General features: G+C 34.3%; 1 protein-coding gene across 1 annotated transcript in view; it reads right to left on the minus strand.

The window, feature by feature from the left end:
* The window catches only part of LOC129758344 (protein amalgam-like), a 654,575-nt gene extending 638,197 nt beyond the window's left edge, over window positions 1-16,378 (minus strand). Inside the window, exon 1 of the mRNA XM_055755849.1 lies at window positions 14,645-16,378. The gene's annotated coding sequence lies outside the window, so the exon portion shown is untranslated. The remainder of the gene's footprint in view (window positions 1-14,644) is intronic.
* Window positions 16,379-18,068: the final 1,690 nt, after the last annotated feature.

Raw genomic sequence — 18,068 nt, forward strand, 5'->3', positions numbered from 1 at the left:
TGATCCCTGGGGATACTTGATCCCTTCGCTTGATCTCGAAACAGTGATGTCTAACAAATATCAAATGTTCTAGAGAAATGTGCCAAATAGAACAAAACAACAATGCTTTTATCTCAAAAAATTAAAAAAAAAACATTTTTCGAGTTATTGAACTTTGTTTGAAAAATTTAACAAAATGTGATTTGCAGATCTTTTTTTATCAATTTAAAATGTTTCTCAAATGAAAAATTATTATTAAAACATTAAAATTCTATCGACTGGATGGGTAATGAAAAAATTGATTTTCGGCGATTTCAGTCACGAAAAAATCATAAAACGATTTTTATTTCTTCATCCGACGTTTCGGCATTTATTATGCCTTTTTCAAGGAGTCTATTAATATAACATGATTAATGATGTGTTTTAAAAGGTGTTACAATATATGGTGTATTAACTGAAATTTCTCGCTACGAAAACGATTTCTAAAATAAAGCAGATTTTTACGAAAGTAAAAGATCCGGTACACAAGGACGATTTTTCGAACGTCGTTTACTCGATATCTTGCAATGACTGCGATTCTCAATATATTGGAATGACAACAAACACACTTAAGGAGAGGATTGGCGGACACAAATCGAACAAAAAGGCATTGGACAAACTGCGAAGCGAAGGAGTGGATAAAGACGACACTCCTTTGATTTGAACAGCACGAGAATAATTGATCGTCACAATTATACTTCCGGTCTACAAACTTTAGAAATGTGTCACATCGCGAGGAATGGCAACACGGTAAATGAGAAGACTGATACTGAAGGGCTCAGTGTCATCTATGCCGGCATTTTCAACTCCATCAAAAACAAACAAAAACACACCAATACACATAATAATACATCAAACACACAAAATACAACAAACACACAAAATACAACAAACATCAGTAGTGGCTAGGTGAAAAACAACATCCAAAACAGTGAAAATTATTTTTATATCCGTTTTCGTTTTCAAAACTTTCAAAAGTGTTATATCCATCTCAACCAGATCAATAGTAAGTAGAACAGATTCCAAGGAAGATTGCATGCAAGTAGAAAGCTCAACTTTTAATATTTCTGTTATACACCACAGACAACTGGACTTACATTTCCCAATTAGACAAAAATCTTTTTGGACAATTAAAACGAGAAATTTCAGTTAATACACCATATATTGTAATACCTTTTAAAACACATCATTAATCATGTTTTATTAATAGACTCCTTGAAAAAGGCATAATAAATGCCGAAACGTCGGATGAAGAAATAAAAATCGTTTTATGATTTTTTCGTGACTGAAATCGCCGAAAATCATTTTTTTCATTATTAAAACATTTATTCCAATATGTCAATCGTTATAATATAATATGAACTTAATAATGCCATATTTTTAAAGCAATAATAAACTCTCAATTTTATTAAGGAGAAGTTTTCCATAATGTATGCCATTGATATAGTTGATCTCTAGGGTCAAAAAAGATATATTATTCTTCTGAATGGATCGCGATCATTGGTTATCATAAAACTAATAATACCTGTCCAAAAACTTATGTTTATACAGTTATTATCTGTTAAAAAGAACTAAAAATACTGTATTTATCTAAAAACTAGAAAATTGCGCCTTAAAGTATGCAATGATAATAGAATATTAGACAAACTTTTGGAATTCGCTTTGTCTGACACTTACAAACTGTGAAATGATATGGCAAAAAATAGTCAACGGCCTCTATGTTTTCGAATTTTATTAGAAAATCTCGAAAAAAGTTATTAAGAACTCATGTTGATCATCAATAGGAGAGATAAGGGCAGTATGGCCACCAGACGAACGCTAATTTAACCAAAGAAAAGAGCTGTGTGAGTTTCTACATTGTTTCGTGCTCAGACACTAAAAAAGTCTATTTCGTAGCAGGCTAAAACTTTAAAAAGTAGATTAAATCGGTTAAAAAATGCATTCTAATTTTTTTTTGCCAAAAGCTAAAAATCAGTAACTGTAGGGGCATAATGAGAACCCCCTCTGTGGCAGTTTAAGCACCATTAATCGGAGTAAGATGAGAATTTTCTGCCGTAGAATCTAGCAGCGAATTCAACTCGATAAAATTGACTGAATTACAGAGCTACTGCATGACTTGTTTCATCCGACGATTTGGCCTATTGGTGAGGTGTCGAATGGGTAATCAGAAGACTCATCGTGATGTTATATACGCCCCGAGTCAACAAGTTATAGAAAAAAACGCGTTTCAAATTTGGTTATAGGGAAAAATCAAAAATTTAAAGATGGCGAAAATTGAGAAACAATGTTTTCATCATGCTGCTGTGCGTTTCTTATTGATCAAGTTTTTTTTTTATATATGTCTTTGTACCAATTCATCATTATTTATATTACATTATTACATACATTAAATTAGGTGTTCAGTTCAATAATGAACTTTCCAGAGCCCTATAGTTTTCTAATCACTAAAGTTTATTTATTCGACTTAAATTTACTGAGCACAATCAAGTATTTTTTGTAGGAGAACATCCTGTAATGTCAAAAATATTTTAAACTTACAACTAAACGTACGTCTCGGTGGTCGAGTGGTTAGCGTGGTAAGACGGTAATCGCTGGTCCACTGATGGCATGGGTTCGATTCCCATCTCGGTACTGGGTGTTAAATGTTAATCTTAAGTTGTCCACGTCATTTATTCAGTCTGTAAAGCCTAAACCGGCTAAGACGGTGTATGTCTTTTTAAAAAACTAAAACTATCCTAAAATGAAACTAATTGTAGAGAGAACGAATCTCTGCGATGGAAGACTGTATCGATTTGCCTCTGAAGTTGGAGATGATTTTGTTGGCCATCTCTTCGATCGATTCAATGCCCGCAATCCGATGAAGATCTTCGGTGCTGTGCCAAGGTGGAAGCCGCAAAATCATTTTCGGAACCTTGTTCTGAATCCTCTGGATGGCTTTCTTCCTCATCGCGCAGCAGCTAGACCAAATCGGAACTGCATACATTATCGCTGGTCGGAAAACTTGCTTATAAATAAGCATCTTATTCTTCAGGCACATTCGGGATTTCCTGTTGATGAGAGAATAAAGAGATTTAGTATATTTATTACATTTAGATTGAATATCTTCAATGTGATTTTTAAAAGTAAGATTCCGATCAAGTGTGAGTCCCAAGTACTTCACGTGATCAAACCATTTTAATGAAACCCCATTTAAAGTTATGGAATGATTTTCATTAGGTTTTAAAAATTGAGCTCTTTGCTTATGGGGAAATAAAATAAGTTGAGTTTTGGAAGCGTTGGGAGAAATTTTCCACATTTTCAAGTAATTCAAAAAGGAATTTAAATTTTGTTGCAATCTACTGCGTACCACCCGTAAATTTCGACCTTTGGCTAAAAGCAAAGTATCGTCGGCAAATAATCTTCTACCTTTTTCTTCTGGTACATCTGGAAGATCAGAAGTAAAACTATTGTATTAAATTGGCCCAAGTATACTACCCTGCGGGACAACAGCTCTAATGGGTGTCCTTTCAGAGCATGAATTTTGATAGCTAACTTGTAAGGTTCGGCTAGTCAAATAATTTTGAATAATTTTTGTGAGATATATAGGAAAATCAAATCGAGCTAATTTAGCTATCAAACCTTTGTGCCAAACACTGTCAAAAGCTTTTTCAATATCAAGAAGAGCAACACCAGTTGAATAACCTTCATTTCAGATTTGCTAGCGTTAATCATATTAGTTACACTCAAAAGTTGATGTGTAGTAGAATGTCCATGACGAAAACCAAATTGTTCATCAGGGAAAATAGAATTCTGATTAATGTGAATCATCATTCTATTCAAAATAACTCTCTCAAATAGTTTACTTATTGATCAAGGTGATTTAACGATCGTAAGAGCTTATTTTCCGGTACTCAAAAATTATAATTCTTTCGTCACTTGAGAACCTTGTTGATTTTTTTAATATTTCTGTAAAGATGATTAGAAAAAAATTGAAAAATAGATACTATAGAAACTACAAAACTGTTCCTCAGGAAAATTTATTTGAGAAAATTCTTACTTACGTGGAAAAGAGGAGTGCTTACTATGCCCCATGTGCTCGTAATGCCCTTATTATCCCTAACAATTTAAAATTTCAAATTGGACTCAAATTTAAAAAAAAAAAATAAATAGACTTCAAAAAATTAAAACAACAATGAAATGAATTATCTTACAGGTTTCAAAATCAATCATCAAGTTCTCATAATCAATGAACTTTAAATATGCTTGTTTCTTCTTGAGTTTTCAAGAGAAATAAATGGCAATTGGAAATCAACGCTATAATTGATAAAACGATAACGATATAACTGACAATTCGAATCAACCAAAAACAGTTGTTAAAGTACATTTAGAAGTGATTAAAAGGAAAGGTCACCTTATTTTGGCGTTTTAAGGATACTTTTGATACCAAATTATTAAAATTTCAGAAGACAGACTTGGATTTTATGTAAAAAAAAAAACAAAAAGATTTACAAAATTTCAGACTAAAACTAGTTAGTATTCTGCGTTATGATACCTGAGCTTTGAAATTTATTCACAACAATATGTAGATGAGTGAAAGTTAGAAAACAATGGGTGTAAAATAAAATTTGTTTCATGATGTTTTTAATTTTTCTCAGTTTCTATCATTCTATATTTTTCAATAATTCTTCTTTAAACCGTCATGTATTCCAAAAAACATTTCTAGCATGAAATAATTTCGTATCTATAACTACAAAAATATGTAGCGGAGATATTCCTTTGCTTAAAATAAATATAAAAATAGAAATGACACAATATTTAAATAAAAAAACTGCCAGATTATTTTTTTTACTTTCTAGGTTGCTCAGGAGAAGCATTATTTAAAATTATTTGAGCAATAAGCTTATTTACCGTTTCTCCCCTATCAACACACCGTGTTAAGGGGCTCACTGCAAAGGGGCTTACAAACACATCGGAGTTTGGTATGCACCAGGTGGCTTTTCTTGTTTGCATTCGCGAAAAACATCACCAGAGCATCCAACAGCCAAAGCGAACAAAAATTGCTACCGGGAACTGTCGGAAGCAGAGTTTCAGGCTGCAAGTCAAAATTTTCCACCAGGTTGTGGGCTTTTTCCTGTGCCCTGATTTTCAAATAAGGAATGAAAATCTCGAAAACTATACAGCAGCTTTTTTTTAAATAAAATTTATTTACAAAACAATTTCATGTTTTCGGTAAATTTTCCTGGAAAGGTATGTTTAGTATGATATTTAGTTTAAAGGAATTTAGAGCTTTTAGTTTCGGCTAAGCGTTAAACCCGAAAACCACCGGCATGTTTTGCGACAGCACTCGGTGAGGATATGAAAATGCCAAACTTTGAACGGCCTCCCACCCTCAAAATTCCCGCCCAACTCTACTATGTAGTTTGTACGGTTTTGGACAGGTGCAGCCCTATGCTGCAGAAGCACACACCCATCTAGCTATTATTTTCAGCAAAACGGCAAAACCTCCCCGTCAAATGTCACCCTTAATGTCGCATCGTATTAGGTCAGGAAAGCCGAGAACAACAACTCACACAGCTGGTTTTTCGGCAATCATATTATTTAATAGTTCCGTTCAAAGGTAGGAAGGGATGCTTGAATCTACTATATATTGGTAGTTTTCGGTGGTTGAGTTCGGCGTACTTACTCAAATTGTGGTGGGAAACACCCTTCACTCTGATCGTGTACGGTATGTGGAATTTACCGTTTTGGAAAACTCGTAGTAATGAAATTGGGAGGATATTAAATTTAAAGTTTTCTTCCTGACTGGGTCACATTCTATCTACGATCAAAAGCAGAACGATTATATGATGTGCAACAACCATCGTACAGAGGTAGTAGATTATTGTGAAACTTTCAACCTGTCTGTACTGAATATGAAAAATGGTATCAAATTGATAACTGATGCTTGATCCGCATCAACTTATCAATAATTAATTTATTTTATTCAAGGTTGAAATGCTGTTCATTTAACTGATAAATAATAGATTGTCGTTCTCTTGAGAAAATTGTGTAGATATAGGCTCTTAGAACGATTTTGATACAACCCTGCTCATTACAGATGACATTTAAACAGCTGAAATTTGCTGGGTGTTGTTGTTGTTTGCAGTTTAACTTTAAACTCTGTGTATTGTGAGCAACTGTTTTCATCATTTCTGTGAAAATGAGAAGCATTTCCTCGGAATAGCACAACAAAAAGTGCACTGGTACTCTATCTCCAAATTTTAGCTGAGTCAGTTGGCTAAAATGGAAGGAGTAAGCATTAAAGCAGTTTGAAATTTTATTCGGAAGAGTGGAGAGGGAAGCAAAAATCGTGGACAGCAAAAAATCTGAGTGGGAACCAGGTCCGGTGGACAATACTTTGGACAGGAAAGCCATGCGTGTTTACGCCACCCAGCAAACATTTAAGAGGGTATACCGCAGGAACAACAGAATTATTCAAACAAATATACCAGACGAAAAGATTGTATTAAACTTACCAAAATAGCATATAGCTTTAAAAGTCAAGGCGATATATCTACAATGACAAGATTTTGACGATTTGATTTCCCCACAAAATGCAAAATAAACGATTTAAAGTAATTTGAGTACAACAAAAAAAAATTCCCCGATCGAGATTTGAACTCCAGTCTCCCGAGTTCGCTTCCCGGTATCATACCACGATGCCAACTCACCAGTTGATAAGAACAGCGCTATAGCTCTATATCTAAGATTTTCTGTCCACGAACCGATCAAAGGAAGAAAGAAGGAAGGATCGCCCATTTATCGTATATCAGTTCACTCAAATCGTAAATGTCCAATAAGCATATTCTCAACTATTTGGAGACATATTTACGAATTGACTAACCCGCTATCCGATTCAACTTTTTTAGGGCAAAACTTGTCGTAAATTAATGATAGAAAATCACTCAATACCAACTTGTTTACGATGGTTATTGAAAATGTCAGAAATTCGATTTGGATTATCATTTTTATTACGATTTCATGTTAGCTGGGCAGTAGGAAGATTGGCTCAATTCAGAATGTGGCCAATTCTAAGGATCCCCGATCAGCACTGTTCATCGTACCGAGGTTAAAAATGTGTCTAAAGTAAGGTTTCCTGAATTTTCTCAAAAAGTTTCCGGGCCGGGCAAATCCAAGCAATTTGAAAAAAAACCGAATGGTATCCGGGCAAATTTGGTCAAAACCCAGAAATCACTCAACAAAAATCAAGAAAAAAAAAATGAAAAATTTTTGGTCAAAATTCAAAATCGTCTTTAACCCTCATCCGCATTAGATTTCATTACCCTAATCAGCACTTGTGGTGTCAATTTGACACCACAAGCTCAAACCGTTATAACTTTTGGCGTGTTAGACCGATTCAAACAAAAATTACATCAGAAGAAACCTTGTAATGTCAGTAAAATATGTTTAGAACATTATATACAGCTAAAATTACAAGTTTTCTCGTTATTCAGCATGAAAGAAAAAAAATCCGAAAAAACATGCCTCACGAAAACTGCTGTAGTTCATATGTTACACGTCCAAAAAAATATTTGCCTTATGCATATGAAAGCTGAAGTTAATGCCTACATCATGAAGACAAGAAATATTTTTTGAAATTTTTTTTAATGAAATGGTCACAAAAAGTTCAAAAAAGTGGTCTAAAAAACCTACTTTTCATTCGATTGCTAGTAAATACTGTTTGAGCGATGGTAGAGTTTTAGAAAAAATATGACAACAAACTTTATTAAAATTCTAACATTTTGCTGACTTTAGATTTTTGATGCAACAAAAATTGAAATTACTGGAATTTTTCAAAGTTCACTACTTTGCGCAAGTTTTTTACAAATTGAAATTACATCTGTTTTTGTGGTCCACCGTCAGGTTGTACCCGGATTTTCAGTGCTTTTACTTTGTTTGGACCAATCAAAAGTATATTCATTGGAAAGCAAATTTAATCTACATTCTAGTGAGGTGCAACAAATCACGCTGTGAGATTTCACAAAAATATGAAAATTATAAACGTAAAATCATTCCTGAATTTCTAGAACTACAAGCACCGCGTCCAGTAAAACGTGTTTGTTTGCTCTCCGAGTAGGTACGGTGGGTGGTGATTCGAGCAGAGAGCGAAGCCGACAGACGAAATATTGATGCGTGTCTTTCTGATTTCATATTTAGGATTCTGTTTTCAGTTTAGGATTCTTGATTTTCCGCAAGAATCATCATTATGAACAAGAAAACTGTATTGAAATTCTGGTTCAAATTAGAATTTTTATTTATTTCCGAATTTGATTTATGCTTTTCGAACATATGGAGTCCTTGGGGCCAACGAATAAAAAAAAAAACAAAAATTCCACAGCGATCTATGAAATTGTTCCCAAACATTCATCGACACTCCAACTTTAACTGTAGTGTTAACAAATTAGATATGTATATTTGAATGAATAAAAGTACTGTGTTCATCCAGATTGTACACATATAATGAGTGGCTTTATCATAAAACGAGGCAAAACTTCATTAGCGTTAGAAATAATATTGTGGATAAAGGTTCAGAATATCCAAAACCATACTGAAAAGAACAGTAGCATTTTTTTAATTAGTAAAGCTGATAAAAAAAACCAGATCTCAGAATTTTATTTAACCAGAACTGAATAATATGATTAAATTTTATAACAAAGCTCAACCATGAGAAGATTTTCTCTAAGGAACTCTGAAGTTAAAGTTCATAATACATTTCAAGTAAAAACATCGCTTTTTAAATGTAATAGAAATTGGATGTACTAATAATACTCGGAGAAATATGAATATTTCTAAATGAATCATTAAAAATAACAAATACTTCTTACAGCAGTAAACTACTAACGATGCATTTTAACGAAGAAATTATAAAGTTCATTTGATTTTGAAAGGAAAAATGCTGAACCAGCTACGGTTAGCAAAAAAAAATTCATATCACGTTAGATGTAAGATTCAAAGGTTTGAGATTTCCCTAATTATCTTTAATTTTGTAAACTGTTAAAAAAAAACACAGATTAGGACAAGAAACTTTGAACAAAGTTAGACCTTTTTAGTGTATTTTTTACGAAGAATCAAATGTATAAGCTATAAGAGTTTCCACACCCATCGAAAAATGGAGTAATGACTGTTGTACCCTCAATCTCCAAACATTTTTAATATAGTTTAGAAAAAGCCTGTTCGAACAGGAAGATTTTGGAGCAAATGTGACCTATGAAGTGTGTTTTATGTCAAGGAAGGCTATTTGAGTCACTGCACGCTGCGGAAAATCGAGTTATGGCTGTTTTAACCTTAATTCCCCTTAATTTTTAAAACATTGCAGAAAAGCATGTTCGGACATGATTATTTTAAACCGTATGGACTTTATTTGGTGTGATTTTTTTTTTCTTCTGAGGAATCGAATGAAGGCTATTTGAGCCACCGCACGCTTTGGAACGGCTCAAACAGCCTTCATTTGACTTCTCGGAATATAAATCTCATCTGGTTAAAAATTTTCAAGTCCGAACATACTTTATCTGAACTATACAAAAATGTAGGAGAATTACAAAGGTAAAAACAGCCATATTTTTTTTTTTTTGGATGCGTGTGGTGGCTCAAATAGAATTTATTCAGTTTCTAAAGAGAAAATCACATTATATAGGACTGATTTGGCTCAAAACTTTTAAGACTGAACTTATATTTTTCATAATTAATTGAGGGAAATAGTGGCTAAAATCAGCCATAACTTCATTTTACGGAGCGTGCGGTGGCCTTAATAGTTCTTCATTTGATTACTCGGAAAAATAAAACTAAAGTTTCATTTGAATCAAAATTTTTAAGTCAGAACATACTTTTTCAAAAATATTTAAAAAAAATTGGAGGACTTGAGGTTAAAAAAAAGCCATTACTTCACTTTCCGATGCGTGTGGTGGCTCAAATAGCTTTCATCCAACTCTTTGCAAAAAAAAACCTACAAGATCTCAATTGTTTAAAAATTTAAGGTATCTTTATTGTTGAATGGTTTTTTTTTCATCGTTAAATTGAATTTGATTTTCATTGTAATATGGGAATCATTTTTTTTTATTATAATATTGATTTCAAAGAATGAAAACTTCGCATTTTTCCTATAAATTCACATGAATTTAAAAATTTTTATTAAGCGCAATAATTTGAGACTCTGAACTGTATGTTTGAAATCCACAAGTTTATTTCTTAAGTAGAATTTTGTTTGTAATTTTGACTTCGACTTTTTGAACTGAAACTTTATGTCGGGGATGAATGATAAATCAGTATTGGTATCTCAAGTTTGAATAAACGATCTGCAGTTTTATTTGCATTTTATTCAGCATAAATAGAGCGTGTTTTCATTATAAATAAACTAGATTTTTTTTTAAACTTATAAAGACGTACAAAACTAAAAAAAAATTTTTGCCTCCATCCCTAGAAAAATTACCTGGGCCCTTCGACGGTTTTATCCGGCCCTGCAATTGATTTAAACGACCTGAAATTTCGTTTTATTTCATCGAAATACGTCATCAGCGTTTTTATCTCCTTTCGAACTCTCTAAATATCAATGTGAATTGAAAAAGAATATAAAAAATGAGCCTAATTTAAACCTTCGATTGCTGAATTTGTCCACTTTACTTTGAAACTCAGGTATGTCCCAATTAATCTGGGGAGTCTGGAATGTGTACCCTACAATAAGTAATGTTTCACTTTCTCTTATTTATTGAATAAAGAAAATATTACAGGAGTTTCCACAGCAACAAGCATTTTGTTCTAATAAGGAAGTATTTTCTACTCATTTAAAAAATATTACGACTTTTACGGGGGATAAAATGATTTTTGAAAGATTTGTAAAAAAAATCATAAAAGAGAATTTGCAGAAAATTGAAAAGGTGAAAAAAGTTGAGATTGTTTTAAATTTTAAGTTTTTTCGGGCTTTGTTGGGAATTAAAATAAAATAGAATTGAGTAATCAGGAATGTTCACTTTATAAACCTAAGTATGAAAAGGAATAATGCAAAATTAATGTAAGTTTTTCAATCATTATTGAAATATGCGTTGATTTATACACTCCACGGAGTAAAAAAAAGTAACTGTATTTGACTAAATTGGATCCACCGGCATAACTGAATTTGAATCTTAGATTGTAAATTCCAATTCAAACTTTTCCATCTTATTAAGCTCAAAATCTCATACTATTTATTCTGATGTAATATTTTTTTTAATTATTCACTACTAAAGAAAATACCCTAAATTAAATTATTATCAATAAAACGACCTCAGAGTTGAATTGCCAATTTCATTGAGCGTTTCTCTAAGCATGAATATTTCTCTATTTTCAATTTTATCTTATTCCAGATTTATTATTCTGTGTCTTGAACATTTCATTTCCATGCTGAATGAATGTTTTAAAAAAAAACGAGCACACACACATAGGATTTCAGTGAAACTTCATGTTTCTTTGAAAACAGAGTGGCAATCTTCTTTCCTTAACTCTAAGCGTACATCTTTCGAAGTTATGATGGCTAGCATCTTACAAATGCTAAAACCACCACGAATGTTTGTCATTTGTCATTTTCAAGAACAATTTGACAAACGTTTTTAATTATTTTTATAAGTTTTTTTTTATAAAATAAACAAATAATCTTAAAATTTGAATTGTAATCCACATTATATTTGAAATTTTTAACACATAACATGGAATTTGAATTTAATTCTGTTGATTTTTTATTATTTTGGATTTTTATTCTGAGGTCTTAACACATCAAAGACCGCAAAGAAATTTAAGCTAAAAAACACAAAAATTGGGCATTCTTTCTCCCAGAAACCGGTGGACCAAATTCTAAAAAATTATTTTCTTCGAGTTATCGAAAGTGTTGTTTTAAATTCAGTAGAATACGGTATCTATATAAAATGAATCACAATTGAATAATGCTTCTCAGTAAAGCGCACACGCGTAAAACAAAAAAAAAGATATCTCGTAGTTGGTCCGCAATGTGTTAATGTTCCTTCCCAACAGTCATGAGTGAAAAATTTATTTTGCTTTGTCCAAAGAGATAAAGGATTAAATGAGAAGAGTTTTTTTTATCTGTCTTTAAAGTTTTCTAATCCAAAGATTTTTGGATGGTGATAGAGTTGTTAACCTTCCTTTGTGGATAGGATAAAAAACCCCAATTACTATTTGTTCTGCACCTTTAAAACTACTGAACCGATTTTCATAAACTATACTATTTTGGAATCACTCACATGTTCACTATCTATGAAAAAAAAGTTAAAATTTTGTTGTCATGTCTAAAGACAAAATGGTAAAAAGAGATGGCGTTTTTTAACGAAGATCGTGATCATCTCGGTTGAAAAAATGAAATTTCTTTATGTCAGCTAAACTTTGGTTGATTTGAAGATACAAGCTAAAGCTAAAAAAAATTTTTCCGATGTCATTTGTCATGAATCAAAATATAAGACAAATTAAAAATCTATTGTTTTTTTTTTCTTGAACACCATTGAATTGTTTCAAACAGTTATTATGTACATAAACTTAACTTTGCTTTTGTGATAAGATAATAAAAAATAATGCGAAAAACAAAAAAAAATTGAATAAATTGCACGAAAGATTGCATACAACTAAATTGCATACTATATCATTGCACAAAACCTATGAATCAAGTAATTTTTATCGAAAAATTCAATAAAATCAAGAAAACAAAAGGTGATAAAACTCTCATGTTCCACAATCTGTTTTTGCTCTTGTAATCTTTCGAATATTTGATATTTTTTCCAAATTTCCATAAATACATCAAACTTCATTTAGTTCCCCCTTCGGATTTTTTGGATATTTCGAATGGGGGGGAATGGGTGACAAAAGAAGAAATTGAAAATTTGTTCCGGCCTAACCAGTTGTGGTCTGCAAAACCAAGCACTCTGATTATTCCAATATGGGCTCTCAATCTTACTTAATTTATATCAATCAAAAGTTTTTCAATACGACTTTAAAAAAAAAAAAGAGTTATCATCACAGCAAAAAAATTCTAAAAGTACACGGAATCTAAAACACAAGTGATCTATTTTTTCTTGAGTGTAATTACAAAAAGATGTAATTTTAAACTTCTTACTATGTAATATTAGTCTATTTTCCAAAATTGAATAGAAATAAACTGTTTTGATTTAATTTTACACTGCATCACGTAAAAATCAACCGGTCAACGAAATTTAAATCACAAACAGTGTAAAATTATATCTGTTTGATTTAAAATTGAATGCAAATATTTCAATTGTGCCTTTTTATATTTCAAGTTAGTTTGCGCGTCGGGCACAAAGTAAACAAGTCGGAAAATTATTTGGAAACGAGTCATTGAAAGGCGTAGCTACAGGAGCACTTTAAGAGTCTTTAAAGTAGTAAGTTTATGAGACGTGAAATAAAGAATATGGTTGAAACTGATAAATTTTCTCTCCATTACAGCAAGGTCAGATTTTTCGCAGCGGCTGATATCCGGCCAGCGATTATCCGGAGAAACTTTTTTCAGAACAATTCGAGTGTGCAGGATGCTGACCGAAAAATTATGATTTCCGGAACCATTCGAGGATGCTGATCATGCTGATTCGAAAAACATCCCCGTGCTGGGAATCATCGGATGCAACAAGAATATCAACCTGACGCTTTCCGAATGGTTTTTATGTTCAGTTTTGTAAATAAATGTGAATTAAAAATGATACATGCGGCGTATTTATTCAAGACAAAAGGAAAAGCCTTAATATTTAGAAAAAAATATCAATATTTACGATAATAAATTTTAAAATTTACATCCCTGTGTATTTTTACACGACGGCTTTTGTGATCCAATCTCGTGCATTGATTTCGATCTAAATTTACACGCCTCAAAAATTACATCCTCGAAAAAAATACACCGTGATAGAATTTTACATCAAAATCGATGTTCCGTTTTCGTGCATCGTTTTCGATCTAAATTTACACGAATTTTTCTTGCTGTGATTGGTGCAATCATTCACTTATCAAGGACTTTTTGGCTTTAAAGTCGTTTTCTGAAGAGTATAAAAATCAAATCTCAAAATTTTAAGAAGCATTTGATAGCACGTGTACGATTTTTAAATGGTCTAGTTTATGAAAATTGTTTCAGTAGTTTTGATTTGATAACCAAAACAAAAATTCGGGTCTATATGACCCTAACCGGCTTATTGTCTTTCTTCTAACAGGGTGATTCTGGTGCCCCTTTTTAAAAAAAATCAAAAAATGAGAAATTGTAGAGCTCGTCATTTAAAGAATAGTCAAAAAATTCATGTATCTATCTTTAATCGTTCCTAAGATTTCGCTTCGAGAAAGTACAGTTCGAATCAAAGAACCGCAAAAAATGGCTAAATAAATTGTGAATTGAATTTAACTGCGTTTTTATTTTCGATTTGATGATTAATTCTTCCACAATGTTTGAACGTTATTGATTAAAAAAAAACCCCGGACCCCCGATAACTTAATCCTGCTCTGTGTGTTATGAACAATGTGTTTGCATCAAATACCTATATGAATAAACTCGCTTCAAGAATCGTAAAAAAATCCGAACACTTAGTAAAAACATATTAATAAACAGTTATAACAACCCCAGTTTGTAACGTGTTCTTACCTCTCAACAGAAACAATCCACTTCTCAAAGTTCGCTCCAAAGCACCATAAACATTCGAAACTTATTAGCCAGCAATGTTGAACACACGTTCGTACCACTAAACTAAAGCTTGGTCGTTCACTCAGCCAGTACACTTTCAATTATCAATGGGCAAGTCCATTAAAAACTGCACTCCACTAAGCAGCAGCACATTCCATTATCGTCGTATCTCTTGCCAGCCACAGTGATTCTGGTCCCGCGTTGATCTCTATGTCTCTCGGAAGCTGCAACATAAAAATTCCTAAGCCAAACCGCCAAGCGCGGCGCCAGCTTCTGTCCTTTGGTGTCGAGTCGGTTCTGGTCCAGCCAGACGGATGAACAGAATGATTTTTAATATTAGCACTCGTCTAGTAGGAGTCACTTAAAAGTAATTCCAACCGGACCCTTCGAAGCATTTAGTCTCTTTTCCTTTTAGTTGTTTTTTTTTCGGAATAACCTTTCCTAAAGGCGACACTTTTCACATTATACGGAACGGAATGATGACGATCCCAGGGAAGAGCAGAATCATGTCACAACTTTTGCACCTTAACGCTTTCATCTCATTCACTTTCATCATCGTTCAGCATCAGCTCAAGCTGTGATACTGTGGTATTCCGTCTAAAGCTCCTCTAGGTTCACCGTCTATTATGATAGGTCAATTTTTTCCCCTCAGTTTGTGGCGCTTCAGGCCAAAGGAAGGACGAATTCCTGAACAGGTAGGGGATGAATGAAATGCGTTCCTTGTAGGGAGAGCTTTCGGATGGCCTTGGTGACAATTTTAATTTTCAGAACCACGACATATCCCCCGGCCAGACTCACAGCGCCAGGCAAGTGTGTACCATTAATTACTTGACTTCACTCGACATGACATGGACTTAGCCACCCGCACAGGAGCATACATCCAGGCGTACACTGCCCCGAATTAAAAACAAACTCGTGTTAAATTAACGCTCTCTACGATAAACTCTCGGTTGGATTTGCCGTTTTATTTCGCTTTTTTCTGTGAGGACCTTCTACAAAAACCCAAGCACTGTCACTGAAGCAACCCCACCGGCGACCCTTTTTCGTGATCCCATAAGTAAAAGCTTGTTTTACGTCTCCTTGCCTAAACTTGCCTCAAGACTGTATTACATCATTTCCAGGGAAATTTGTCACAACTTTCACCTTTGAGGTTTCCAAAAATAAGCGCTTCAAGCTCCCTTCGGATTAACTCATTAAAGTATGACCCATCGCCGAAGGTAAATCGAGGGACCAAACCGGGATACACACCGAGAAAACTTTCGGCGAAAAAATTAACCCCTCACCAAGTGCACAAAAATTTTCGACTCGAGCTGGCCCTTTCAATAAAACTTTAATATTTTTTCCTTATTATTTCTTCTATCAACTGGCCCCAAAACGCCAAATCTGCAAACGACTCGGAACCACCCCTCGAAGCTTGCCTCCTCCGGGCTCTCAGAAACCCACCGCGGGCAAAACCACCTCAATTGCCCGGCACCAGTACCCAGTATTCGTCGGATCACAAACAAGAAAACGGTCGCGTCGCCGTCGTCACGTTTCACCTCGTCGTCGTTTCCACAACAGTGGGAAAACACCAAAAACAAGCGACCGCGCGATCTTTCCGGGTGCTCTCGTCGAGCGAGCGAGCGTCGTAATTTTTCCCCGAAACGTCAACCAACAACAGAGGGCGACTCCTCGTGCAACCGACCGACGTCCGTGAGGAGTTCAACCGTACTGGCGTTGACTAAGTCCACCGGAATCCGCGAGGGAATCTCCACCGAGAACCGAATGGTTTCCGAAAACGGACGATAGTCGGGTCCTGGAAGGCCACCCTTCCAAGAGGACCTGCGCATTGGAGTGTCCCACTGGCAAGGTGGAACGGATCAGCTGTGCAGTTCCGGGAAATAGCTGTGTCGTGTGCCGTTCCCGTGAATCGGTAACGGAGTGAGTTGTGGCGAGAAGTGAGAAGCAGACGAGGGGTGATTCGAATGGATTGTTTTTCGAGTCAAGGAACTCAGGGCTGGTTCATTCGGAAAAGTCGGAGGGAAAATGCGTTGACAGTTGGATGGCTGAATGCATTCAAATCAAACGATGCTCTGTAACGAATCCTGTTGACATACCACATTTGTTAGTATGGAGTATTATATGGATTTTGCCGTATGGAGTATTATAGTTGCGCAACGTGAAAGTGATGCACTTTGTTCATGTCATGAAATTCAAACCAATATTTTTTCTTCGGATCCATTTCAATAACATCTATAATTATTTAATTACAAATTAAGCACTTGAGTACAAAGTTTTGACCTTGATGTCTAATAAGGGCTCATATGTTGTAGATTTCAGTTTATGTTGAAGACGCACGCAGGTCACAGTTTTTTTTCGGACGAAAAATTTTTTACTCTGACTGGAGGCATCGAAAAATCAAATTGACCATGTTCAAGGAGCATGTTTCCGAGATAGGTAATATCTATGTTTGGTCATAGGCTCAAAAACAGGTAGCAGTGTCGTATCGTATCGAAATCGTATTGTATTTAAGTATAGTAGCAATCGATTTCATTTCGTAAAACCTTCGCCACGAACAGTGACTGGCCGATATGGCATGACGATCCGAGAGTGCGTGAAGTCCCAGTAGGGCATAACGCTGAGCATACGGTGGCAGGTTAAGAAGGTTCTCCCAACGCAATTCCCGAAGAGCATATCGTACGAATCTTCTTTGAATTGCTTCGAAACGCGCAATGCACACAGCTTCAAATGGCCACCACACTAGGCTTGCAGATTCTAATGTTGAACGAACCAAACAGCAGTATAGAGCTCGCAGGCAGACAGGATCAGTGAATTCTTTGCTCAAACGTAAGATAAATCCCAGCATCCGGTTAGCTTTCTCGATAGTTGCAGAGTAGTGGTGCTTGAAAATCATATGACTGTCTAGAACATGGGTGGCCAACTTTTTCATCAGGCGGGCCAACTTTCAGAAATGAGATTGGCTGGCGGGCCAAAAAAGCTCCAGAGTATTCAAAAAAAAAACAAATGATATCAGATTTTTGATAACGCTATGAAAACATTTGCCTAGTTCACATCGGGTATAGAGTTATCTTAATAAATCATTTTTGTTACTTGCAAATTCTTACAATTTTTGCTCCATTTTATAAGTTGTAGAAATATTTTGCATTACGAAATGAATTACCTCTTCCAACTTATGTATACACGACAATTTTTTCAAGAGATGTAAAACCTCCTCGGTTTTTCCATCCCAGAAATGTCAAATCGCGTTGCTACAATGGAGATCTAGTCAATTGTATAATCTCCAAATATAAAAAAAATTATCGCCCATTTTCCAAATTTTTCAAGTTCACCGTTCTCCTTGAAAAATTAAAAAAAAAAAAAAAAAAAGCCATATGGAATTTTTGAA

Source organism: Uranotaenia lowii, chromosome 3 (genome assembly GCF_029784155.1).
Source record: "Uranotaenia lowii strain MFRU-FL chromosome 3, ASM2978415v1, whole genome shotgun sequence".
Taxonomy (NCBI): Eukaryota; Metazoa; Arthropoda; class Insecta; order Diptera; family Culicidae; genus Uranotaenia; species Uranotaenia lowii.